Source organism: Ranitomeya variabilis, chromosome 4 (genome assembly GCF_051348905.1).
Source record: "Ranitomeya variabilis isolate aRanVar5 chromosome 4, aRanVar5.hap1, whole genome shotgun sequence".
Taxonomy (NCBI): Eukaryota; Metazoa; Chordata; class Amphibia; order Anura; family Dendrobatidae; genus Ranitomeya; species Ranitomeya variabilis.
Genome location: NC_135235.1, coordinates 109,018,443 through 109,045,202, shown reverse-complemented (window position 1 = coordinate 109,045,202; position 26,760 = coordinate 109,018,443).

Sequence of the window (26,760 nt, the reverse complement as noted above, 5' to 3'; positions counted from 1 at the left end):
TAAAGATTGGCAAGTCTGCCTCTGTGCCAGTGCTGTGTGTGGCATCTGTCTCTCATTGTGTGCCACAGAAAACCTAGTGTGTAATACTGGGCCATTTTTTTTTTTTTTTAATTTTCCTGAAAAAAATAAATAAATAGTGGGAGATAAAGATTGGCAAGTCTGCCTCTGTGCCATTGCTGTGTGTGGCATCTGTCTCTCATTGTGTGCCACAGAAAACCAGTGTGTAATACTGGGCCATTTTTTTTTTTTTAATTCTCCATGTAAAAAAATAAATAAATAGTGGGAGATAAAGATTGGCAAGTCTGCCTCTGTGCCAGTGCTGTGTGTGGCATCTGTCTCTCATTGTGTGCCACAGAAAACCTAGTGTGTAATACTGGGCCATTTTTTTTTTTTTTTATTCTCCCTGAAAAAAATAAATAAATAGTGGGAGATTATGATTGGCATTTCTGCTTGAGTGCCGGTTGTGTGTGTGCCATCTGTCTCAAATTATTGGGGCACAGAAAACCTAGTGTGTAACATTGGGCCTGGTTTTCCTTTCAGTGTCAGCCACCTATAAAGGTGTATATAAATCCTACAGAAGTTAGAGTTCACCTTATAAGTTGTTTTACAGTAACAAATACCGTTACTTTGGTTACGTTTTGCAAACAATGAGGAAGTCTGGTGGAAGAGGTCGTGGCCGTGGGCGGTCATTGTCAGCTGGTAATGATGGTAGTGGTGGTGGAGCATCAGGTGGTCGTGGTAAAAGCAGTACAGCACCTAAGTCTCGAGTTGTTGAGCCAGGTTCGTCGTCTGGCAACACAAGGCCTCGAACGCTCCCTTTTCTGGGAGTAGGAAAACCGCTTTTAAAGCCGGAACAGCAAGAACAATTTTTGGCTTTCCTTGCTGACTCAGCCTCTAGCTTTTTTGCCTCTTCTGAAAGTGCAAAATGTAAAAGCAGCGCGTCGTTAGTGGATGTTCACGGTCAGGGACAAGTCGCTTCCTTGTCTTCTTCACCCAGAACAAGAGAGAAGGATGCGTCAGGAGACACAACGGGTTACTCCATGGAGCTCTTTACACATACCGTTCCTGGGTTAGACAGTGAAACAGTTAACAGACCATGCCCATTAGAAGTTGAATCGGACATGGAGTGCACTGATGCACAGCCACAGCCAGATTACTATGCTGTTCCTTTTACTCAGACCAGAACATTGCCCTCGCAGTGTACTGAGCCAGAATCAAACCCAGCTGAGACTATGGTGCCCCGTCACGAACGCTATACCACCGGCTTACACCGTGACACAGACGAAGTTGCATACGAGATAGAAGAGGAGGTCATAGATGACCCAGTTGTTGACCCCGATTGGCAGCCATTGGGGGAACAGGGTGCAGGCGGCAGTAGTTCTGAAGTGGAGGAGGAGGAGCAGGCATCAACATCACAACAGGTTCCATCTGCCGGGCTCGTATCTGGCCAAAAACGCGTGGCAAAACCAAAACCAGTTGGAGGACAGCGTGGCCATCCGGTTAAAGAAGCTCAGTCTGAAATGCCTGAAAAGGTATCCGATAGTAGAAAGCGTGCAGTCTGGCATTTTTTTAAACAACATCCAAATGATCAGCGCAAAGTCATCTGTCAAAAATGTTCAACCACCTTAAGCAGAGGTCAGAATCTTAAAAGTCTAAATACAAGTTGCAGGCATAGACATTTATCCACCATGCATTTGCAAGCCTGGACTAACTACCAAACGTACCTAAAGGTTGCAGCACCCTCGGCCAATGAAGCTAGTCAGCAACGCTACATCCCTTCCCTCACTGTAAGCCCACCATTTCCCGCAACACCTGCAGTATCTGTGCAGCTTTTGTCTCCAGGCCAAAGCAGTCAGGGAATCACCAGGTTCGTAGTAGGAAACACTGCATGTAGGGCACCGGCAAGAATACCATCTCCAACCCTCTCTCAGTCTGCCATGTCCACCGGCACCACCGCTAGTTCCACGATCTCCAGCTCTCCAGTCCAGCTCACCCTACATGAGACTCTTGTTAGGAAAAGGAAGTACTCATCCTCGCATCCGCATACACAGGGTTTGAACGCCCACATTGCTAGACTAATCTCATTAGAGATGATGCCGTACCGGTTAGTTGAAAGCGAAGCTACCCAGTCGACACTTCTTTTCTAGAAAAGCCATCCCAGCCCTCCAACAGCATGTTAAAGACCGCATCGTCCATGCACTCAGGCAGTCTGTGACTACAAAGGTGCACCTGACAACAGATGCATGGACCAGTAGGCATGGCCAGGGACGTTACGTGTCCATCACGGCACACTGGGTGAATGTGGTGGATGCAGGGTCCACAGGGGCCAGCAATATTGGGACAGTTTTGCCTAGCCCACGGTCAAGGAAAGAGTTGGCTGTAGGCGTTCGCCCCCCCTCCTCCTCTTCCTCGTCCTCCTGCAGAAGCGAGAGCTCGTCCACAGACCGCAGTCGCACATCCACTCCATCCGCAGCTGCCACTGTTGCACACCAGGTGTGCCATTATGGGACAGCTAGTGGCAAGCGTCAGCAGGCTGTATTGGCAATGAAGTGTTTGGGCGACAACAGACACACCGCGGAAGTTCTGTCTGAGTTCTTGCAGAAAGAAACTCAGTCATGGCTGGGCACTGTACATCTTGAGGCAGGCAAGGTAGTGAGTGATAACGGAAGGAATTTCATGGCTGCCATAGCCCTTTCCCAACTGAAACACATTCCTTGCCTGGCTCACACCTTAAACCTGGTGGTGCAGTGCTTCCTGAAACGTTATCCGGGGTTACCCGACCTGCTCCTCAAAGTGCGCAGACTTTGCTCGCATATCCGCCGTTCGCCCGTACACTCCAGCCGTATGCAGAACTATCAGCGGTCTTTGAACCTTCCCCAGCATCGCCTAATCATCGACGTTGCAACAAGGTGGAACTCCACACTGCACATGCTTCAGAGACTGTGCGAACAGAGGCGTGCTGTTATGTATTTGTGGGAGGATACACGGGCAGGCAGTTGGATCGCAGACATGGAGTTGTCAGGTGTGCAGTGGTCGAAGCTACAAGACCTGTGTCAAGTCCTTCAGTGTTTTGAGGAATGCACATGGCTGGTTAGTGCAGACAACGCCATAATAAGCATGAGCATCCCCCTAATGCGTCTGCTGATGCAAAGTTTGACGCACATAAAGGAGCAGGCGTCTGCAGCGGAGGAAGAGGAAAGCCTTGATGACAGTCAGCCATTGTCTGGTCAGGGCCGTGTAGAGGACGCGGTAGCGGGCGAAGAGGATGAGGAGGATGATGGGGATGAGTACTTTTTTAATGCGGAAGCTTCTCCTGGGCCAACAGAAATTAGTTGGGTTGCAAGGCCGGGTTCTGGTTTTTTAAGGGAGACAAGTGACGTAGATTTGCCTGTAACTGCCCCTCAAACCAGCACAACCGCAGATTTGACAACTGGAACTTTGGCCCACATGGCGGATTATGCCTTACGTATCCTCAAAAGGGACCCACGCATTATTAAAATGATGAGCGATGACGATTACTGGTTGGCCTGCATCCTTAACCTTCGCTATAAAGGCAAATTGCAAAATATTATGCCACATGAGAACCTCGAACAAATATTAACAACCAAACAAGCAACTCTTGTAGACCGTTTGATTCAGGCATTCCCAGCACACAGCGCCGGTGATGGTTCTCACACGAGCTGCAGGGGGCTACAGGGCAGAGGTGTTAGAGGTGCACAAATCAGAAGTGGCGTTGGACAGAGGGGTTTTCTGACCAGGTTGTGGAGTGATTTCGCAATGACCGCAGACAGGACAGGTACTGCAGCATCTATTCAAAGTGACAGGAGACAACATTTGTCCAGTATGGTTACTAACTATTTTTCATCCCTTATCGATGTTCTCCCTCAACCGTCATTCCCATTTGATTACTGGGCATCCAAATTAGACACCTGGCCTGAATTGGCAGAATATGCATTGCAGGAGCTTGCTTGCCCAGCAGCTAGTGTGCTATCAGAAAGAGTATTCAGTTCTGCTGGTTCAATATTAACCGAAAAAAGGACTCGTCTGGCCACCCAAAATGTGGATGATCTAACCTTCATTAAAATGAACCACTCCTGGATTTCAAATTATTTTGCCCCACCTTTCCCGGCTGACACCTAGCTTTCCTATAAAAAGGTCTTGCTTGTGGACTGGTCTTACTGAGTGTTCCAATCTCTTAATTTGCAGCAGCTGTTTGTCCAGCATACGACATGTTTACACCTCCCTCAATGGGAAAACTCCCCCCACGGGGCCGTGGTCTCGCCACTTGGCGCAAGCACCGTTTAGAGTGCCGTTTGTCTGAAGAGGTGGGTGTGCCCGCTTTTGGTCGACGGCACTGCCACTGGGTCCCTCATAGTACAATAAAGTGTCTCTGGCGGTGGTGCCGCGCACCCAGCGTCAGACACACCGTTGTAACATGAGGGGCCCTGGAACGGCACCGCCGGCCACAAGAGAGTTCACCCCCCCCCCCCAGCTCAAACTGTGCTCTACCACGTGCAAAATTATCTCTCACAGCTCCAACAATGTTTAGTCTATGCGCTGACATCCTTCAATGCCTGGCACTGACAATACCAATTTGTTGACATGTATGATGCTAGTTTAAATAGTCAGGGTCAGTGTCCTATATTGACACCAGTAAATACTTAGTGCGAAATTACTATGTCTGAAACTCAGCAGAGGAGCCCACCCCTGTACCTAAGTATGCCACACTTTTGTTTTTTTGTTTTGTTGTTTTGCGAGACATTAACATCTATTTATTTTTTGGGAGTACTAACTGTGTCAGACACTCCTTCCAATCGTCCTCCGCTGACCACACCAATGCTGCCTGTGTACCTATGAAACCTATTTAAAACTGCATAGAGCCTATTTTATTATTTTAGGCCTAGTAAGTCTGTCTGCGGTCCCTCCTTGCAATCGTCCTCCTCTGACCACACGAATGCTGCCTGTGTACCCCTGCGAGATAACTCTAAGTGCCTTGAGTCTATTTTTATTTATTTTAGGCCTAGTAAGTCTGTCTGCGGTCCCTCCTTGCAATCGTCCTCCGCTGACCACACCAATGCTGCCTGTGTACCCCTGCGAGATAACTCTAAGTGCCTTGAGCCTATTTTTATTTATTTTAGGCCTAGTAAGTCTGTCTGCGGTCCCTCCTTGCAATCGTCCTCCGCTGACCACACCAATGCTGCCTGTGTACCCCTGCGAGATAACTCTAAGTGCCTTGAGCCTATTTTTATTTATTTTAGGCCTAGTAAGTCTGTCTGCGGTCCCTCCTTGCAATCGTCCTCCGCTGACCACACCAATGCTGCCTGTGTACCCCTGCGAGATAACTCTAAGTGCCTTGAGCCTATTTTTATTTATTTTAGGCCTAGTAAGTCTGTCTGCGGGCCCTCCTTGCAATCGTCCTCCGCTGACCACACCAATGCTGCCTGTGTACCCCTGCGAGATAACTCTAAGTGCCTTGAGCCTATTTTTATTTATTTTAGGCCTAATAAGTCTGTCTGCGGTCCCTCCTTGCAATCGTCCTCCGCTGACCACACCACTGCTGCCCGTGTACCCCTGGAACCTATTTTAAAGTGCATAGAGCCTATTTTTTTAGTTTATTTAATATTAATAAAGCCATGATGGACTATGCTGTACCACGCTACGAAATACCCAGTTGACACTTCTTTTGCGAGAAAAGCCATCCCAACCCTCCACCAGCATGTAAAAGACCGCATTGTCCATGCACTCTGGCAATCTGTGAGTACAAAGGTGCACCTGACAACAGACGCATGGACCTGTAGGCATGGCCACGGAAGGTTACGTGTCCATTACGGCGCAATGGGTTAATGTGGTGGATGCATGGTCCACAGGGGACAGCCTACTAAGTCTGTCTGCAGTCCCTAATTCAAATTGTCCTCAATTCAGGTTTTCGGGCTTTTTTAAAAAATAGGAAACTGCATTTGGGCTACTAGTTTGGTTGGGGCCTACTAGTGATGTCTGCCGCTCCTGGGTGTTCTCCTCCTCCTGGGTGTTCTCCTCCTCCTTGGTGTTCTCCTCCTGGTTTCCTTGTCTGAGCTTCAACCTTCAGGCTCTCATAAAGTATTTTTAAATGTAACACTGCAGTTGCCCTGCTACCTGGGTTGGGGCCTAGTAACGGTGTCTGCCGCTCCCTGGTGTTGTCCTCCACTGAAAAAGCTGAGCTTCAACCTTCAGGCTCTCATTAAGTATTTTTTAATGTCACACTGCAGTTGCCCTACTACTTTGGTTGGGGCCTAGTAACGGTGTCTGCCGCTCCTTGGTGTTCTCCTCCTGGTTTCCTTGTCTGAGCTTCAACCTTCAGGCTCTCATAAAGTATTTTTAAATGTAACACTGCAGTTGCCCTGCTACCTGGGTTGGGGCTAGTAACGGTGTCTGCCGCTCCTTGGTGTTCTCCTCCTCCTTGGCGTTCTCCTCCTGGTTTCCTTGTCTGAGCTTCAACCTTCAGGCTCTCATTAAGTATTTTTAAATGTAACACTGCAGTTGACCTGCTACCTGGGTTGGGGCCTAGTAACGGTGTCTGCCGCTCCCTGGTGTTGTCCTCCACTGAAAAAGCTGAGCTTCAACCTTCAGGCTCTCATTGAGTATTTTTTAATGTCACACTGCAGTTGCCCTACTACTTTGGTTGGGGCCTAGTAACGGTGTCTGCCGCTCCCTGGTGTTGTCCTCCACTGAAAAAGCTGAGCTTCAACCTTCAGGCTCTCATTGAGTATTTTTTAATGTCACACTGCAGTTGCCCTACTACTTTGGTTGGGGCCTAGTAACGGTGTCTGCCGCTCCTTGGTGTTCTCCTCCTGGTTTCCTTGTCTGAGCTTCAACCTTCAGGCTCTCATAAAGTATTTTTAAATGTAACACTGCAGTTGCCCTGCTACCTGGGTTAGGGCCTAGTAACGGTGTCTGCCGCTCCTTGGTGTTCTCCTCCTCCTTGGTGTTCTCCTCCAGGTTTCCTTGTCTGAGCTTCAACCTTCAGGCTCTCATAAAGTATTTTTAAATGTAACACTGCAGTTGCCCTGCTACCTGGGTTGGGGCCTAGTAACGGTGTCTGCCGCTCCTTGGTGTTCTCCTCCTGCTTGGTGTTCTCCTCCAGGTTTCCTTGTCTGAGCTTCAACCTTCAGGCTCTGATAAAGTATTTTTAAATGTAACACTGCAGTTGCCCTACTACTTTGGTTGGGGCCTAGTAACGGTGTGTGCCGCTCCCTGGTGTTGTCCTCCACTATATAAAGCTGAGCTTCAGTCTTTAGGCTTTCGGCCTATAGTATCAGATATTAAACTGCATTTGGCCTTCAACTTTGGTTGGGCCCTACTAACGGTGTGTGCCGCTCCATGGTGTTGTCCTCAACTGTATAAAGCTGAGCTTCAGTCTTTAGGCTTTCGGCCTATAGTAGCAGATATTAAACTGCATTTGGCCTTCAACTTTGGTTGGGCCCTACTAACGGTGTGTGCCGCTCCCTGGTGTTGTCCTCCACTGTATAAAGCTGAGCTTCAGTCTTTAGGCTTTCGGCCTATAGTATCAGATATTAAACTGCATTTGGCCTTCAACTTTGGTTGGGCCCTACTAACGGTGTGTGCCGCTCACTGGTGTTGTCCTCCAGTATATAAAGCTGATCTTCAGTCTTTAGGCTTTTGGCCTATAGTATCAGATATTAAACTGCATTTGGCCTTCAACTTTGGTTGGGCCCTACTAACGGTGTGTGCCGCTCCCTGGTGTTGTCCTCCACTGTATAAAGCTGAGCTTCAGTCTTTAGGCTTTCGGCCTATAGTAGCAGATATTAAACTGCATTTGGCCTTCAACTTTGGTTGGGCGCTACTAACGGTGTGTGCCGCTCCCTGGTGTTGTCCTCCACTGTATAAAGCTGAGCTTCAGTCTTTAGGCTTTCGGCCTAAAGTAGCAGATATTAAACTGCATTTGGCCTACTAGTGTGGTTGGGCCCTTAAAACGGTGTCTGCTGCTCCTGGGTTTGCTCCTCCACTGAACAAAGCAATGCCGCCTGTTTAGTCTTGTTACCAATTTTGAACTGCATTTAGCCTACTTTATTCTTTGGCCCTATATCTGTGTTTCCTCCTCATCCTGCCCATTGCCCAGCCACTGCTAGATGAGTCTGCTGGTACATTGACCCAAACCACTACATTCCCCTTGCATGCTACACAGCCAGAATGTGTCCCTGCTGAAAGTCAGGTTCCCCTTCCCGCATACTATACCACCTTACACGGGGACAAAGAGGAAGGTGCAGATGAAAGTGCTGGTTCCTTCATCAGGTGGGGGGGGAATACTCGTTGGCGGCGTCACTGGCACAGGGTCCCTCATAGTATGCAAAAGTGTCGCTGCCGGTGGGAGGCGCGCCCGCCGTGCAAACACAACTCCGTACTTTGAGGGGCCCTGTGCCGGTGCCAATGCCAAAGAGTGGGCCCCCCCTGCTTGCTCAGGATCACAGCACTTGCAAAGTTGAAATACTTACCTCTCCCTGCGCCACTGCCGTGACGTGGTCCAGATTTCCTGGGCCCACAAAATACTTGAACCAGCCCTACCCCCAAAAACTTTAGCCAAATGACCCCCAATTTCCAATGCCTAACTATTATTATAAGGGAAATTAAGATTGACAAGCTTCATTAACAAGAATGGATGTTTTTGGCATTAAAATGGCCACTCTAGGTGTTTTCCTGGCCCCCACTCACTGCCGACTATGCTGCCCCATTGACTTGCATTGGGTTTCGTGTTTCGGCCGATCCCGACTTTACGAGATAATCGGCCGATTTCACTCGACCCGACTTTTGAGATAGTCGAGTTCTGCGAAACCCGACTCGACCCTAAAAAAGTCAAAGTCGCTGAACCCTATTCTTAAGTATTTACCCGTATGGCAGGCAACTTGAGCCAATTGCAGGTGTTGCTCCTTTATGGCGGTTCCGGGCTCTGATATGCTGCTGTGCCTCGGGCTGTTAGATGGAGTCAGGAGACCTGCAGTCTCCTGCCCTCTGGATTTAGCTCCCGGGACTTTAGTACCGTGCAACCACAGACTCTGGTGTCCAGTTTCTCGCACTCAGTACTGGGGTGAGCTTGGTTGCAGCTCCACTCCCCAAGTTCTCTTTTACTGCTCTCCTCTCTCCTCTGTTCCAGATACTGACGCATCCCTCCTCCAGGCCAGAACTTATAGAGAAGCTCCCCTGAATACGGATTTAGAGCTCCCCGTTCCGGTCTGGAGTCAGGAAAGGTGTCGGATGTGAGTGTTATCTAGTCAGGGAAACCCTCCTTGCTTCTAGGCATCACCCCCTGTGAGGGAGGCAATGCCACTGTGGCAACCGGACTCCTGGGATGCTATACTAGTATTCTCACCCATCCCTTGTAGATTGTGAGCCCTCGCGGGCAGGGTCCTCACTCCTCCTGTACCAGTTATGACTTGTATTGTTCAAGATTATTGTACTTGTTTTTATTATGTATACCCCTCCTCACTTGTAAAGCGCCATGGAATAAATGGCGCTATAACAATAAATAATAATAATAAATAATAATAATAATAATATATATATATATATATATATATATATATATATATATATATATATATATATATATATATATCTTCTTTCATTTCAAAAGCATCACATGTGCTGTCTGAAGTAAAGGAGCTGATTTTTGTTTTTTGGATTTAATATTCACCTCACATTTTTATTATCTTGTACGTTGCACAGACCAGGGAGGGATGAAAATCAGACAACGGGTCAATTATTATCTTTATTACATTTAATGGTGGACACTGAGTGATGGTGAAAAGCCGCAGAGGACTGAGAGCAGAAAAGGCAAAGGGGCTTCCTCTTCTCTACAGGAAAAACCAGACTGGGACCAACATACAAGCTTACGTCGGAAGGAGAGAAAAGGGTTAAGCCTCTTACACAGAGGCAATGATGAGGAGCTAAGTACATTTTATTACTCAATGATCCTGCTCCACTCATTCCCTATGTGGTATCCAAGTGCTGAGCTCGGCTTTTTTCTGGCAGCCCCATGGAGAATGAATGGAGCTTCAGATGGTTCCTGACTTTCAGCTCCTTTCTAACAGGACACAGGTTCCTCAATCTGAGGATGATGCAGGTTCCAGTGGTCGGGACCCACCAAGCAGTAAGTTACGGCATCACCTCGCCTGTGGATAGGTGATAACTAGTGTTGAGCATTCCGATACCGCAAGTATCGGGTATCGGCCGATACTTGCGGGTATCGGAATTCCGATACCGAGATCCGATACTTTTGTGATATCGGGAATCGGTATCGGGATTAATATCAATGTGTAAAAGAAAGAATTAAAATAAAAAATAGGGATATACTCACCTCTCCGACGCAGCCTGCACCTTACCGAGGGAACCGGCAGCCTTCTTTGCTTAAAATGCGCGCGTTTACTGCCTTCCGTGACGTCACGGCTTCTGATTGGTCGCGTGCCGCCCATGTGACCGCGACGCGACCAATCACAACAAGCCGTGACGTAATTTTCAGGTCCTGAATGCCTAATTCTAGGCATTCAGGACCTGAAAATTACGTCACGGCTTCTGATTGGTCGCGTGCCGCCCATGTGACCGCGACGCGACCAATCACAACAAGCCGTGACGTAATTTTCAGGTCCTGAATGCCTAATTCTACAATTAGGCATTCAGGACCTGAAAATTATGTCACGGCTTGTTGTGATTGGTCGCGTCGCGGTCACATGGGCGACACGCGACCAATCAGAAGCCGTGACGTCACGGAAGGCAGTAAACGCACGCATTTTAAGCAAAGAAGGCTGCCGGTTCCCTCGATAAGGTGCAGGCTGCGTCGGAGAGGTGAGTATATCAATATTTTTTATTTTAATTCTTTATTTTACACATTAATATGGATCCCAGGGCCTGAAGGAGAGTTTCCTCTCCTTCAGACCGTGGGAACCATCAGGGATACCGTCCGATACTTGAGTCCCATTGACTTGTATTGGTATCGGGTATCGGTATCGGATTAGATCCGATACTTTGCCGGTATCGGCCGATACTTTCCGATACCGATACTTTCAAGTATCGGACGGTATCGCTCAACACTAGTGATAACTTGTTTTCATTGGACATCCCCTGTAAGGAATGGAGCATGCTAGCAGTGAAGGAGGGAGGAAGCACTGGGTACAAGGCAAATGTTACTATTGGAGGCTGTATTAGGGCATGTGAGTAGCAGACACTTCATCAGGATGACTTCGCCCCCACATGACTCTGACTGGTGTCAAAATAAACCTTAATTAGGACCCCGACTGCCATAGAAAATCCACAGCACTGTGATTGCGCCTCCCTCTCCTTCTCTCTACACCACCTAGGTGCTGTGGTTGCTACTGACTGTGGTGTAAATGGGCTTAAGCTGCCAGGATCAGGGCTAGCTCCACTGCCGGCAGTTGGGGCAGAAGCGGGTTGTATAATACACCAGTACGACTGCTGCACATCTCGTAGGTTCCCTGACAGCACCAGCCTGATGAAAATGTGCACTATAGAGCAGGTACTGGAACCTGACTGCGATGTACTGTACATGTTAGATGTTTCTCGGGAACTAATATAAGTAATCAGTATAAGCAGTTTTTAAAGGTAATCTGTCAGCATGTTTGTTATGTAATCTGAGAGCAGCATGATGTAGGAGAAGAGAGTCTGATTCCGGTGATGAGTCAATTAATGGGCTGTGTTTTGCTGCTTCAATACAATCAGTGTTTTCTCAGCAGAAGATTATCACTACAGGACTAGGTGTCTCCTAGTCCATCCACTGTCCCCAGCACTGATTAGCAGCTTGCTGTCAATATACAGTGTACACAGTAAGCAGTCCATCAGTGGTGTGGATGGGGTTATACACAGCTCAACATCTGAGCTCTGCTAGATCTGCTGAAGAGAAAACTGTGATTCTATCCCAACTGCTGCACCTAGAAAACAAAGTGATACATTGCTGGAATCAGAATTTCTGTCCCTACATCATGGTGCTGTCAGATTGCATATCAAAAACTTTGTTGACGGATTCCCTTTAAGGCTCAGTTGTAATATCACTGTAGTAGCACTATCACTAGATGTGACCTCCCTATGCCGGTATACCTGCTGCTGTGATTCTGCAGAAGTGTTATTCACAAAACTGCTGTATACATGTACATCTCCTGAATGGTATTACTGCATATCTTCTATAGATATAAAAGTGAGGTTCTTAGCGCACATTTTGAGCAAATTGTGCGAGCCCATCTGCCAACGACAAGGCGACCTCTTCAGATGGGACCTACACTAACCTAACACTAACTTAATAACTAACGGGACTCTGCCTCACAAATCTGTTATTATTATTATTACCACCATTTTTATTATTTATTAAAAATGTACCTTTTATCATTTACTTTTTGATTTATTAGTTTTATCATTTGTATTACTCTTGTGACTCTAATAATGATATTACTAAGGTCCCTATGTCTAAAGCTTTTGATCCAGAAGAAGGCAAAAACCCCAAGACACATTCAGCCAATTTGTGTCACTGGGGAAAAATTCCTTCTCGACCCCGGGAAAAGGCGATCAGTCCTAGAACCCTGGATCAAACCTAATTACCGTATTTTCCGGCGTACAAGACGACTTTTTAACCCCTGAAAATCTTCTTAAAAGTCGGGGGTCGTCTTGTACGCCGGGAATCGCCTTGTACGCCGGGTGTATATGGTGGGTGGGGGGGGGGGGGGGGGGGAGTGGTCCTGATGACGACGAGGGGGCGTCTCACAGGAAAGTGAGTATCCCCCATTACCTTATCATAGCGCTGCAGCGTGGGGTCTCTGTGCTGGGAGCGGCGGCTGCTGTGCTGTGGGGCGGCGGCTCCTCTTCTGCAGTGTGGGGCCTCTGGTGCTGTGGGGCGGTGGCGGCGGCGTATCTTCATGCAGTCGGGGCTCCTCCGGCATCTCAAAGCCTGGAAGCCCCGCCGGCAACTCCATCGGTACAATGCGGTGGCCTCCGGGAAAATGGCCGCTGCTTAGATTCAGATCTCGTCCCGAGATTTCGGGACGAGATCTGAATCTGAGCATGCGCAGCCCCAGCGGCCATTTTCCCGGAGGCCACCGCATCGCACCTATTGAGCTGCCTCCGGGAAAATGGCCGCTGCTCAGATTCAGATCTCGTCTCCCGAGATCTCGGGACGAGATCTGAATCTGAGCAGCGGCCATTTTCCCGGAGGCCACCGCATTGTACCGATGGAGTTGCCGGCGGGGCCTCCAGGCTTTAATGAGATGCCGGAGGAGCCCCGACTGCATAAAGATACGCCGCCACCCCACAGCACAGAGGCCCCACACTGCAGAAGAGGAGCCGCCGCACCACAGCACAGCAGCCGCCACTCCCAGCACAGAGACCCCACGCTGCAACGCTATGATAAGGTAATGGGGAATACTCACTTTCCTGTGAGACGCCCCCTCGTCGTCATCAGGATCACTCCCCCCCCCCCCCCCCCAAAAGGCACATATTCACCGGCCCTATAAGACGACATACGGTGTATAAGAAGACCCCCGACTTTTAAGAAGATTTTATTTTTTAACTGGTAAAGTTGGGGGGTCGTCTTATACGCCCAGTCGTCTTATACGCCGGAAAATACGGTATGTTATTACTAGGTATCTAAGTAATATTAGAGTGCTAATTCTACTACTACTATAGTTATTATTATAATGTATAGGGGTTTGTTCTTTTTATAGATTTTATCTCTATTATTTATGTCCTGCTATCTTATTACAGTACTATTCTAACTTTTCCATAACTATTTCACTTACAGCACTGATTGAGCTATGACTATAATTATTGTAATTTTAGGTTCTTGTCTTTTTATACATAGAACTATTTTATATTCTATTATTAATACTGCTGTTTTATGACTGTATTATTCTATCTTTTCTATTAACATTAATACTACCTTATTCTTATACTGTTGATCCAGAAGAAGGCAAAAACCCCAGGACACATTCAGCCAATTTGTGTCACATGGGGAAAAATTCCTTCTTGACCCTGAGAAAAGGCGATCAGTCCTAGAACCCTGGATCACACTGCTATTCCACCTACTACTATTACTATTGCTATTTTATTACTATTTTATGACTTTCTTATTATCACTAATCTAATTACTCTTCTTAGTCTAATACTGATATATTGTCCCTATATTACTATTATGCTGCTATTATTATTTCTAGTGTTTTTTATACTTACGGGCCGATAATGCCAATGTATCGGCAGAGGGGTCCCAGCAGGATGGTCCACATGATGTTCTTCCATGTCATGGGAGAGGCTTGGCTGACTTGGTGGTGGAAGTTGTCCGGCCTGGTCCTGCTTCTTCGTGTGCTGCTTCTCGGGAGCCTAATCTCCAGTTTGATCTTCTTTGCCGCCATCTCATCTTCTTCCTTCTCTTCTTTCTCGTCCTCCTCCTCGTCCAGATAGGCCAGCATTTCTCTCAGCGTTACTTCTTCTTCCCTCTTCCTTTCCTCCCTGGCTCGGATGCTTATGGGTGGAGCAGGCCGTTCTTCTTCCCTTACAGCAAACCTTCTCTGGGCTTCTGGGTTGGTTGGCATGAGGCGCTAGGAAGAGCAGAGATGAAGTTAGAAGGATGACTAGGAATATCCGAGTACATAACTACCTGTACTTAGTTTTCTCACTGACCTCCTTCTTGTAGAGGGGTGACGGGAGAAGCTTGATACAATACGCCAGTCTTCTCAGTTGCTCCTCAGGTGTGACGTAAACTGAAGAAAACACAACCAGATATTAGAATGAATCCTAACCGTACAAAGAGGATGTGATAGAGCGCCACTGCTGAAATGTACTAAGCGACACACAGGAAATAAGCGTAAAAGAGCTACAAACTTGCATTTAAGACTGTCAGAAAGAGCTCACTGATAGATTCTCAGTTAGTTAATTCTGCAGCCAGCAATAGATGGCAGAGCTCAGAGATAATAGGAAGCAAATAATGGAAATTGTTTAATGAAACTCCACTGCAAAAATAATTTTTACCACAAAATACACACATTTAAGTAAAAACAAAAATGCCCCCAAAGATAGACAACCCCTATAAAGTAAAGCCCCAGAAGCCCATCCAACAGCAGTGTAGAGAACGGTCAGTTATCACAGACTGATGGAAGCTACCTGATCCAGCGCTGGCAGAATACCCGGTCCACATGGTGACCGCTGATATCTTCTCTGACAAAATGTATCCAAATCCTATAAGACATCAGGAATAGTCAGCAGGGGTGTTGGTAATTGATTCATATTTATTTTATCATAAATTCAGGGGCAGGGAAGAGCAACATTGGGAAATATATGGGATATTGACGGTTACATATGTGAGCTTCATTACAGGGGTATTTTCAGTTGGAACAAGTTATCGCCTTATACATGGGATCGGTCATGACTTATAGATCAGTGGGGTCCGTCCGCTGGGAATTCCAGCCATCACCAGAACTTTTATCCCCATTAGAAGGTAGAGGAGGTGCACATGCTCTCCTGCTGCTCCATTCATCCTCTCTGGGACCTGCAGGAGCTGTACTCATCTCATTGCTCTCTGGCAGTCCCGGTGGTCGGGGGAGGTACTGCCGCTGCCTTCTAATGGGATACCAGTGCCCTGTTCTGGTTATTGGTGCGGTTCCCAGTGATCGGACTCTGATCTTATCCCGCAGACAGGTGATAACTTGTCCCAATGGGATCACCCCTTTAGTATGTGGTATATATGGAGGACGGGATATCATGCAGAGTACTAGTAATACTACACTGCGGGCCATCATGTGTGTGCCGGGGACATTCGCCATGGAGGAGCAGAGCGGAGGGTAAATATCGGGATCTTGTCTCTGGATCGATCCAGATGGGAGATGTCACGACTAGTTCCGGCCTCACCCACTGATATCTCACCACATCATGTGTTGGGGGAAATAATAACTTGGTAATGATCAGATTTATCAGAAAGTGTCAGTTGTGGTCTGTGAGTGCGTGTGATGGATGTGGGGTCCGTCCGGTGCATTATCTCTCGTGTTATACCTGGAATCTCGCACTGACTGCAGGTGTCTGTCTTCACACTCGGATGAGATGTAACAAACTGACTTTATTTTTCAAATTCAAACTGAGCAATCCTACTGGTAGTTGATGACTGCAGTTACCATGGTGACAGAAGTATCTGAAGATTTAAAGGGACAGGACACTGTTATAGTGCTATAGTACATTTTACTATAAAGTTCATCAAATACTGGATATTACGTGGCTCTGTTTACATAATGTGGGGCGCAAATATATCTCTTCATAATTTACATAGATTCATTTAGAGGATCAGCAGAGATATTTGGGGGTACAATAACTTGTGCTGAAAATTGAATGTGTATAAAGAAGGCTGATAATGTAATTAATGCAAAAAGGAAGAAAGTGATCTCTAGCGACAAAATATCAAGGTGAAAAATGTTGTACCTCTCTGGCAAAAATTAAGAGACCACTGCAAAATTTTCAATTTGTCTGATTTTTCTCTTTGTAGGTACTGTATATTTTTGAGTAAAATGTAAATTGTTCTTTTAGTCTATAAACTACTGACAACAAGTCTCCAAAGTTCCAGGCAATAAATTTTGTATTTATTTTCTGAAAATGAGAAATGGTCAAAATAACAAAAAAAATGCATTGCTTGCAGACCTGAAATAATGCAAAAAAAAAAACAAGTTCATAATCATTTAGAAACAACAATACTAATGTTTTAATCACAGCTTTCATGCGACTTGGCATGCTTTCCATCTGTCTTTCACACTACTTTTGGGTGACCTTATTCCACTTCTGGTAAAAAATATAAGCAGTTCTTCTTTGTTTGATGGCTTGTGACTAGGGTTGAGCGAAACGGGTCGTTCATTTTCAAAAGTCGCCGACTTTTGGCAAAGTCGGGTTTCATGAAACCCGATCCGACCCCTGTGCTTGTCGGCCATGCGGTACGCGACTTTCGCGCCAAAGTCGCGTTTCAATGACGCTAAAAGCGCCATTTCTCAGCCAATGAAGGTGAACGCAGAGTGTGGGCAGCGTGATGACATAGGTCCTGGTCCCCACCATCTTAGAGAAGGGCATTGCAGTGATTGGCTTGCTGTCTGCGGCGTCACAGGGGCTATAAAGGGGCATTCCCGCCGACCGCCATCTCACTGCTGCTGATCTGAGCTTAGGGAGAGGTTGCTGCCGCTTCGTCAGAAGCAGGGAGAGCGTTAGGCAGGGTCCGTTAACCACCAAACCGCTTGTGCTGTAGCGATTTCCACTGTCCAACACCACCTTCGGTGTGCAGGGACAGTGGAAGCCACATTTTTTTTTTTTTCTCTCAGCGCTGTAGCTCATTGGGCTGCCCTAGAAGGCTCCGTGATAGCTGTATTGCTGTGTGTACGCCACTGTGGAAACCAACTGCTTTTTTCAAAGCACATATCCTCTTGTTCCTTCCTTTCTGCACAGCTATCTTTTTTGTTTGTCCACACTTTTTATTTAATTTGTGCATCAGTCCCCTTCTTATTGCTGCCTGCCGTACCTGGCTGAAATTACTGCAGGAAGATAGAAAAATATTTAGAATTGAGAGTCCTCAGTGGTTGATACCTTTTAATGGCTAACTGAAAAGATGGTAACAAATTGCAAGCTTTCGAGACTACATACGTCTCTTCATCAGGCAAAGACTAAAACAAATTCTGAAGAATCACATATTTATGCACAACATAGTATAGAGAAAAAAAAAAAAAAAAGGGAGGGGAAAAAAAACCATGGATAAGCTAGGTGACATGAAGCAGAATTACCATGGGTGATAAACAGTTACGTCCATAAATATTGGGCCAATTCTTAGATAAGGAATGTTTTATTGTCCTGTGATTAGGGTCTCGTTCTGTTGTGATGACCCCACATGGTCTGAGGGGCAAGTTCATTAGTTGATGTAAAAAGACATAAATCCGTGTGACACATTCATTCCTGCATTTAGAGTGTCAAAGGTCGTCATCAGTTTATACTCCCAGACTCTCCTGTCTCTCTGAGTTTTGAAGTTACTTTTCAATACAAGTAATTTCATGTCCATAATGCTATGATTTGGGAGACAGAAATGTATTGCCACAGGTATATCCATTCTTTTTTCTTTTATTGTATGGCGATGAGAGTTCATCCTTGTTCTCAGTTTCTATACTCTCTCCCCCACATACAGACCCCCAGTTGGACATTTAGTACAAATAATTAGGTACACCACATTAGAAGTGATGCAGCTGAATGTACCTGGTATCTTGTAGTCCTGATGTGAGTTGGGGATCTTTATCTTGTCCGTGGTCATTATAAATGGACAGGTTTTACATTTTTTCTGATTGCAGGGAAAGGTACCTGCAGCTGTTGGAGAGGACAGGGAGCTTCTGACAATGATGCTTCTTAGATTTGGGGGCTGCCTAAAACACAGTAGTGGGGGTCTGGAAAAATGGATTGTAAGCGGGCATCTTTTTGCAGTAAAGGTTGTAATTTCCGTGCAGCTCCCCTTAGCGCCTCCAGATTTGGATTGTAGGTGACCACTAGAGGCACCCGGTTATTTTCTTCTTTAGTTTTGTAATGTAGCAGGTGATTCCTTGATATTCTGGTGGCTCTTGTAATCTGATTTTCAATTGTTCTTGGATGGTAGCCCTGATTCAAAAAGGTCTTTCTGAGGCGACCCAGGTGTTCATCTCTATCCATTGGGTTGGAACATATACGATTGTATCTGATGGCTTGGCTGTAGACAATGGAGTTTTTTATGTGTTTTGGATGGAAACTGTCCCATTTAAGGTATGTTGGACGGTCGATTGGCTTCTGATACAGGGATGTCTCTATTTTATTGTTCTGCAGCTTAATGATGGTGTCCAGAAAGTTAATTTCAGTGCAGGAGTAGTTGAGTGTCAAGTTGATGGTAGGATGAAATTGATTAAACTGTTCATGGAACGACTTTAGCTGTGGCTCAGACTCCATCCAGATGATTAAAATGTCATCAATGTAGCGGTAGTACGCCAGAGGCCTGATGGGACATGAGGACAAAAAGTCGCTTTCAAGCTTGGCCATGAACAGATTTGCATACTGTGGGGCCATTTTACTTCCCATTGCTGTGCCAGTCTCCTGTAGATAGATCTTCTTGTCAAACTCAAAGTAATTGTGGGTGAGGATAAATTTTATAAGTTTCACCACAGAATTTGCATCAGTCCCTGTGTTTTCCAGGAAGAATTTGCAGGCATTTAATCCATCCTGATGTGGGATATTGGAGTACAAAGATTCCACATCCATGGTGACCAGGATGGTTCCTTCTGGTAGAGGACCTATTGCTGATAGTTTATTCAGTAGGTCAGTTGTGTCCTGAATGAAGCTGGGTGTGTCCTTTACCAAGGGTTTAAGAACACCCTCTACCCATCCAGATACCTGCTCAGTAAGGGTGCCCACACATGAAATAATTGGTCTTCCTGGGTTTCCAGATTTGTGGATTTTGGGAAGCATGTAGAATGTCCCTGTTCTTGGACTTTCTGGTATCAGGTCATTGGCTCTTATGGATACGTCAGGCAGACAAGATACTAACTTGTTTAGTTCCTTGTAATAGTCCTGTGTAGGATCCGACTCCAATGTTTTGTAGTAGCGTGTGTCCATAAGTTGTCTGTTTGCTTCCCTCATATAGTCTGATGTGTTCATCATGACTATTGCACCTCCCTTGTCAGCAGGTTTGATGATGATTTCTTTGTTGGTTTTCAGAGACTGTATGGCCTTTCTCTCCTGGGCACTGATGTTGAATGCTTGTGTCCTGTTAGTATCTATGATGGTGGATTTTATCAAATGTCTGAAGGAGTCTATATAGTTATCCAAATGAGGGTTGCGTCCTGGTGGAGGTGTCCAGTCTGACCTCTTTTTGGTTGTTAGAATCCCTTTTCCTTCAGTCTGAGTGTTTTCTGAATCTTCTGTATCATTGAAATATTCCCTTAGGCGCAGTCTCCTGAAAAAATGTTCCATATCACTGCAGAGTTCAGTTTTATCCAGGGCCTTAGTAGGACAAAATGAGAGTCCTCTGGAAAGCACAGACAGCTCCACTTTGTTGGGTTTATAATCTGAGAGATTAATGACACAGTTATTTGTGCCTGGAATGGAGTGGTTGTCCAAGTTGTCAGGTTTAGGCTTTGTTTTGTATCTGTTTGCATAGAGGCCTGAATTGAGGCGCAATCTGTGCAGTTTCTTTTCCTTGTTATGAATTAGATGGGTCCGTAGTTTGTTGTAGTATTGTTGTAATTTTTGCTCTGTGTCTGATGTTAGTGTTTTCCTCAGGGTTTCAAACTGCCCTTGGACTTTACTCTTTATGCTGTAGCAGACATGCAAAAGATGATTCCTTAATCTCTCAGACGTCCTGTGACACAGGTTCTGTGCATAATGGGTGTTGTAGGTATGAAGGATTGGGTTTGTAATCCAGAGTCCTTTGGGAATTAGATTCTCCTTTTTGCATGTAGATAGAAAAAAATGTCGCTGTCCATTTGTGCACGTTTCTTCAGAAGTGGTTTTAGTTCCATAAAGATGCGGTACATTCTGGTATCCTCCATTTTGATACAGGAAAGAAATATATCTTGGTACCGTGTTAGCCAGTAGATAGAAAAATATTTAGAATTGAGAGTCCTCAGTGGTTGATACCTTTTAATGGCTAACTGAAAAGATGGTAACAAATTGCAAGCTTTCGAGACTACATACGTCTCTTCATCAGGCAAAGACTAAAACAAATTCTGAAGAATCACATATTTATGCACAACATAGTATAGAGAAAAAAAAAAAAAAAGGGAGGGGAAAAAAAACCATGGATAAGCTAGGTGACATGAAGCAGAATTACCATGGGTGATAAACAGTTACGTCCATAAATATTGGGCCAATTCTTAGATAAGGATTGTTTTATTGTCCTGTGATTAGGGTCTCGTTCTGTTGTGATGACCCCACATGGTCTGAGGGGCAAGTTCATTAGTTGATGTAAAAAGACATAAATCCGTGTGACACATTCATTCCTGCATTTAGAGTGTCAAAGGTCGTCATCAGTTTATACTCCCAGACTCTCCTGTCTCTCTGAGTTTTGAAGTTACTTTTCAATACAAGTAATTTCATGTCCATAATGCTATGATTTGGGAGACAGAAATGTATTGCCACAGGTATATCCATTCTTTTTTCTTTTATTGTATGGCGATGAGAGTTCATCCTTGTTCTCAGTTTCTGCCCTGTCTCCCCCACATACAGACCCCCAGTTGGACATTTAGTACAAATAATTAGGTACACCACATTAGAAGTGATGCAGCTGAATGTACCTGGTATCTTGTAGTCCTGATGTGAGTTGGGGATCTTTATCTTGTCCGTGGTCATTATAAATGGACAGGTTTTACATTTTTTCTGATTGCAGGGAAAGGTACCTGCAGCTGTTGGAGAGGACAGGGAGCTTCTGACAATGATGCTTCTTAGATTTGGGGGCTGCCTAAAACACAGTAGTGGGGGGTCTGGAAAAATGGATTGTAAGCGGGCATCTTTTTGCAGTAAAGGTTGTAATTTCCGTGCAGCTCCCCTTAGCGCCTCCAGATTTGGATTGTAGGTGACCACTAGAGGCACCCGGTTATTTTCTTCTTTAGTTTTGTAATGTAGCAGGTGATTCCTTGATATTCTGGTGGCTCTTGTAATCTGATTTTCAATTGTTCTTGGATGGTAGCCCTGATTCAAAAAGGTCTTTCTGAGGCGACCCAGGTGTTCATCTCTATCCATTGGGTTGGAACATATACGATTGTATCTGATGGCTTGGCTGTAGACAATGGAGTTTTTTATGTGTTTTGGATGTTACTGTCTAACACGGTCTTGGTGTGTCTTGGTGTGTCTTGGTGTTACTGGCTAACACGGTACCAAGATATATTTCTTTCCTGTGCAGGAAGATAGTAATTGTAGGACAGTCCCTGTTTTTTTTTTTTTTTTTGGTGGGAGATTAAGATTGGCATTTCTGCTAGAGTGCCATCCCTGTGTGTGCCATCTCTCACTCAGTGGGCCCTAGAAAGCCTATTTATTTTTTTGCTTGATTTGGGTTCTAAAATCTACCTGAAAAAAAATCACTACATCAATCAGTGGGAGAAAAATATTGGCCTCAGTCAGGGCTTGTGTGCCACTCCTGACTCCTGTGTGTGCCATCTCTCACTCAGTGGGCCATAGAAAGCCTTTTTTTTTTTTTTTTTTTTTTTTATTATTTGGTTTCTAAATTGTCCCTGAAAAAAACATTTTATCTTATTTGGTTTCTAAAGTCTCCCTGAAAAAAAATAAAAAAATAAAAAAAACAGTGGGAGATTAATATTGCCCTTTCTGCTTGTGTGCCAGTCTTGACTCCTGGGTGTGCCATCTCTCTCTCTCAAATTGTGGGCCATAGAAAGCCTATTTATTTTTTTGCTTGATTTGGGTTCTAAAATCTACCTGAAAAAAAATCACTACATCAATCAGTGGGAGAAAAATATTGGCCTCAGTCAGGGCTTGTGTGCCACTCCTGACTCCTGTGTGTGCCAATTCTCACTCAGTGGGCCATAGAAAGCCTATTTATTTTTTTGTTTGATTTGGTTTCTAAAATCTACCTGAAAAAAAATCACTACATCAATCAGTGGGAGAAAAATATTGGCCTCAGTCAGGGGCTTGTGTGCCACTCCTGACTCCTGTGTGTGCCATCTCTCACTCAGTGGGCCATAGAAAGCCTTTTTTTTTATTATTTGGTTTCTAAATTGTCCCTGAAAAAAAACATTTTATCTTATTTGGTTTCTAAAGTCTCCCTGAGAAAAAAAAAAAATAGGTGGGAGATTAATATTGACATTTGTGCTTGAGTGACAGTCCTGCGTGTGTGGCATCTCTGTGATTTGGTGCCACAGAAAACAGAGTGTGTAACATTGTGCCTGATTTTCCTTGTGGTCTCACCAACCTGTTAAGGGATATTGAAATCATACTGAAGTTATAGCTCACCGTGTAAGTTGTTTGACAGCAACAAATAAAGTTACTTTGGTTAAGTTTTTAAAACAATGAGGAAGTCTGGTGCAAGAGGTCGTGGCCGTGGGCGTTCATTGTCAGCTGGTAATGATGGTAGTGGTAGTGGAGCATCAGGTGGTCGTGGAGATAAAAATATTCCACCTAAGTCTGGAGCTGTGGAGCCAGTTTCGTCGTCTGGCTACACAAGGCCTCGAAAGCTCTCTTTTCTGGGAGTAGGAAAACCGCTTTTAAAGCCGGAGCAGCAGCAGCAAGTTTTGGCTTACATTGCAGACTCAGCCTCTAGCTCTTTTGCCTCCTCTTCTGAAACTGGTAAATGTAAAAGCAGCGCGTCGCTTGTGGATGTTCACGGTCAGGGACAAGTCGCTTCCTTGTCCTCTTCAGCAAAAACTACAACAAAAGAGAAGGATGCAGCAGGCGACACAACGGGTTACTCCATGGAGCTCTTTACACATACCGTCCCTGGCTTAGAAAGTGAAACACTTAACAGGCCATGCCCATTACAAGTAGATTCTGACGTGGAGTGCACTGATGCACAGCCACAGCCAGAGTACTATGCTGCTCCTTTGACTCAGACCACAACATTGCCCTCTCAGGGTACTGATCCACAATCAGACCCTGATGAGACTATGTTGCCCCGCCACGAACGCTATACCACCGACCGACACAGGGACACAGACGAAGTTGCACACGAGCTCGAAGAGGAGGTAATAGATGACCCGGTTGTTGACCCCGATTGGCAGCCATTGGGGGAACAGGGTGCAGGCGGCAGTAGTTCAGAAGCGGAGGTGGAGGAGGGGCCGCAGCAGGCATCAACATCGCAACAGGTTCCATCTGCCGGGCCCGTATCTGGCCCAAAACGCGTGTCAAAGCCAAAACCTGTTGGAGGACAGCGTGGCCATCCGGTTAAAGCTCAGTCTGCAATCCCTGAAAAGGGATCCGATGCTAGGAAGAGTGCAGTCTGGCATTTTTTTAAACAACATCCAATTGATCAGCGCAAAGTCATCTGTCAAAAATGTTCAACTAGCTTAAGCAGAGGTCAGAATCTGAAAAGTCTAAATACTAGTTGCATGCATAGACACTTAACCACCATGCATTTTCAAGCCTGGACTAACTACCAAACGTCCCTTAAGGTTGTAGCACCCTCGGCCTATGAAGCTAGTCAGCAACGCAACATCCCTTCCGTCACTGTAAGGCCACCATTTTCCGCACCACCGGCAGTATCTGTGCAGGTTTCTTTGCCAGCCAAAAGCAGTCAGGGTCAGGGAATCACCAGTTTTGTAGGAGGAAATATTGCATCTAGGGCACCGGCGGAAACAATACCGTCTCCAACCGTCTCTCAGTCTGCCATGTACACCGGCACACCCGAAAGTTCCACGATCTCCAGCTCTCCAGTCCAGCTCACCCTACATGAGACTCTGGTTAGAAAAAGGAAGTACTTATCCTCGCATCCGCGTACACAGGGTTTTAACGCCCACATAGCTAGACTAATCTCGTTAGAGATGATGCCCTACCGGTTAGTTGAAAGCGAAGCTTTCAAAGCCCTGATGGAGTACGCTGAACCACGATACGAGCTACCCAGTCGACACTTTTTTTCCAGAAAAGCCATCCCAGCCCTGCACCAGCATGTTAAACAGCGCATCGTCCATGCACTCAGGCAATCTGTGAGTACAAAGGTGCACCTGACTACAGATGCATGGACCAGTAGGCATGGCCAGGGACGTTATGTGTCCATCACGGCACACTGGGTGAATGTGGTGGATGCAGGGTCCACAGGGGACATCAATTTCAGGACAGTTGTGCCTAGCCCACGGTCTAGGAAACAGTTGGCTGTAGGCGTTCGCACCCCCTCCTCCTCCTCCTCCTCGTCCTCCTGCAGAAGCTACAGCTCTTCCACAGACCGCAGTCGGCCAACCACTCCATCGGCAGATGACACTGTTGCACACCAGTTGTCCCATTATGGGCCAGCTACTGGCAAGCGTCAGCAGGCTGTATTGGCTATGAAGTGTTTGGGCGACAACAGACACACCGCGGAAGTTCTGTCCGAGTTCTTGCAACAAGAAACGCAGTCGTGGCTGGGCACAGTAGATCTTGAGGCAGGCAAGGTAGTTAGTGATAACGGAAGGAATTTCATGGCTGCCATCTCCCTTTCCCAACTGAAACACATTCCTTGCCTGGCTCACACCTTAAACCTGGTGGTGCAGTGCTTATTGAAAACTTATCCTGGGTTCTCCGACCTGCTCCTCAAAGTGCGTGGACTTTGCTCACATATCCGACGTTCGCCTGTACACTCCAGCCGTATGCAGACCTATCAGCGGTCTTTGAACCTTCCCCAGCATCGCCTAATCATAGACGTTGCAACAAGGTGGAACTCAACACTGCACATGCTTCAGAGACTGTGCCAACAGAGGCGGGCTGTTATGTTTTTGTGGGAGGATACACATACACGGGCAGGCAGTTGGATGGCAGACATGGAGTTGTCAGGTGTGCAGTGGTCGAAGATACAAGACATGTGTCAAGTCCTTCAGTGTTTTGAGGAATGCACACGGCTGGTTAGTGCAGACAACGCCATAATAAGCATGAGCATCCCCCTAATGTGTCTGCTGATGCAAAGTTTGACGCACATAAAGGATCAGGCGTCTGCACCAGAGGAAGAGGAAAGCCTTGATGACAGTCAGCCATTGTCTGGTCAGGGCAGTGTACAGGACGAGGTAGCGGGCGAAGAGGAGGTGGAGGACGAGGAGGATGATGGGGATGAGTATATTTTTAATGCGGAAGCTTTCCCGGGGGCACTGCAAATTGGTTGCGTGGCAAGGCCGGGTTCTGGTTTTTTGAGGGACACAAGTGACGTAGATTTGCCTGAAACTGCCCCTCAACTAATCACAACCGGAGATTTGACAACTGGATCTTTGGCCCACATGGCGGATTATGCCTTACGTATCCTAAAAAGGGACACACGCATTACGAAAATGATGAACGATGACGATTACTGGTTGGCCTGCCTCCTTGATCCACGCTATAAAGGCAAATTGCAAAATATTATGCCACATGAGAACTTGGAACTAATATTAGCAACCAAACAATCAACTCTTGTTGACCGTTTGCTTCAGGCATTCCCAGCACACAGCGCACGTGATCGTTCTCACACGAGCTCCAGGGGGCAGCAGACTAGGAGTGTTAGGGGTGCACACATCAGAAGTGGCGTTGGACAGAGGGGTTTTCTGACCAGGTTGTGGAGTGATTTTGCTATGACCGCAGACAGGACAGGTACTGCTGCATCAATTGAAAGTGACAGGAGACAACATTTGTCCAGTATGGTTACTAACTATTTTTCATCCCTTATCGATGTTCTCCCTCAACCGTCATTCCCATTTGATTACTGGGCATCAAAATTAGACACCTGGCCAGAATTGGCAGAATATGCATTGCAGGAGCTTGCTTGCCCGGCAGCAAGTGTCCTATCAGAAAGAGTATTCAGTGCTGCAGGTTCAATATTAACCGAAAAAAGGACTCGTCTGGCTACCCAAAATGTTGATGATCTAACATTCATTAAAATGAACCACAACTGGATTTCGAAATCTTTTGCCCCACCTTGCCCGGCCGACACCTAGCTTTCCTATGAAAAGCTCTTGCCTGTGGACTACTGTGAATTACTTTTCTAATGTCTAATTTGCTGCAGCTGATTGTCCAGCATACGACATGTTTACACCTCCCTAAATGGCCAAACTCACCACACGGGGCCGTGGTATCGCGACTTGGCGCAAG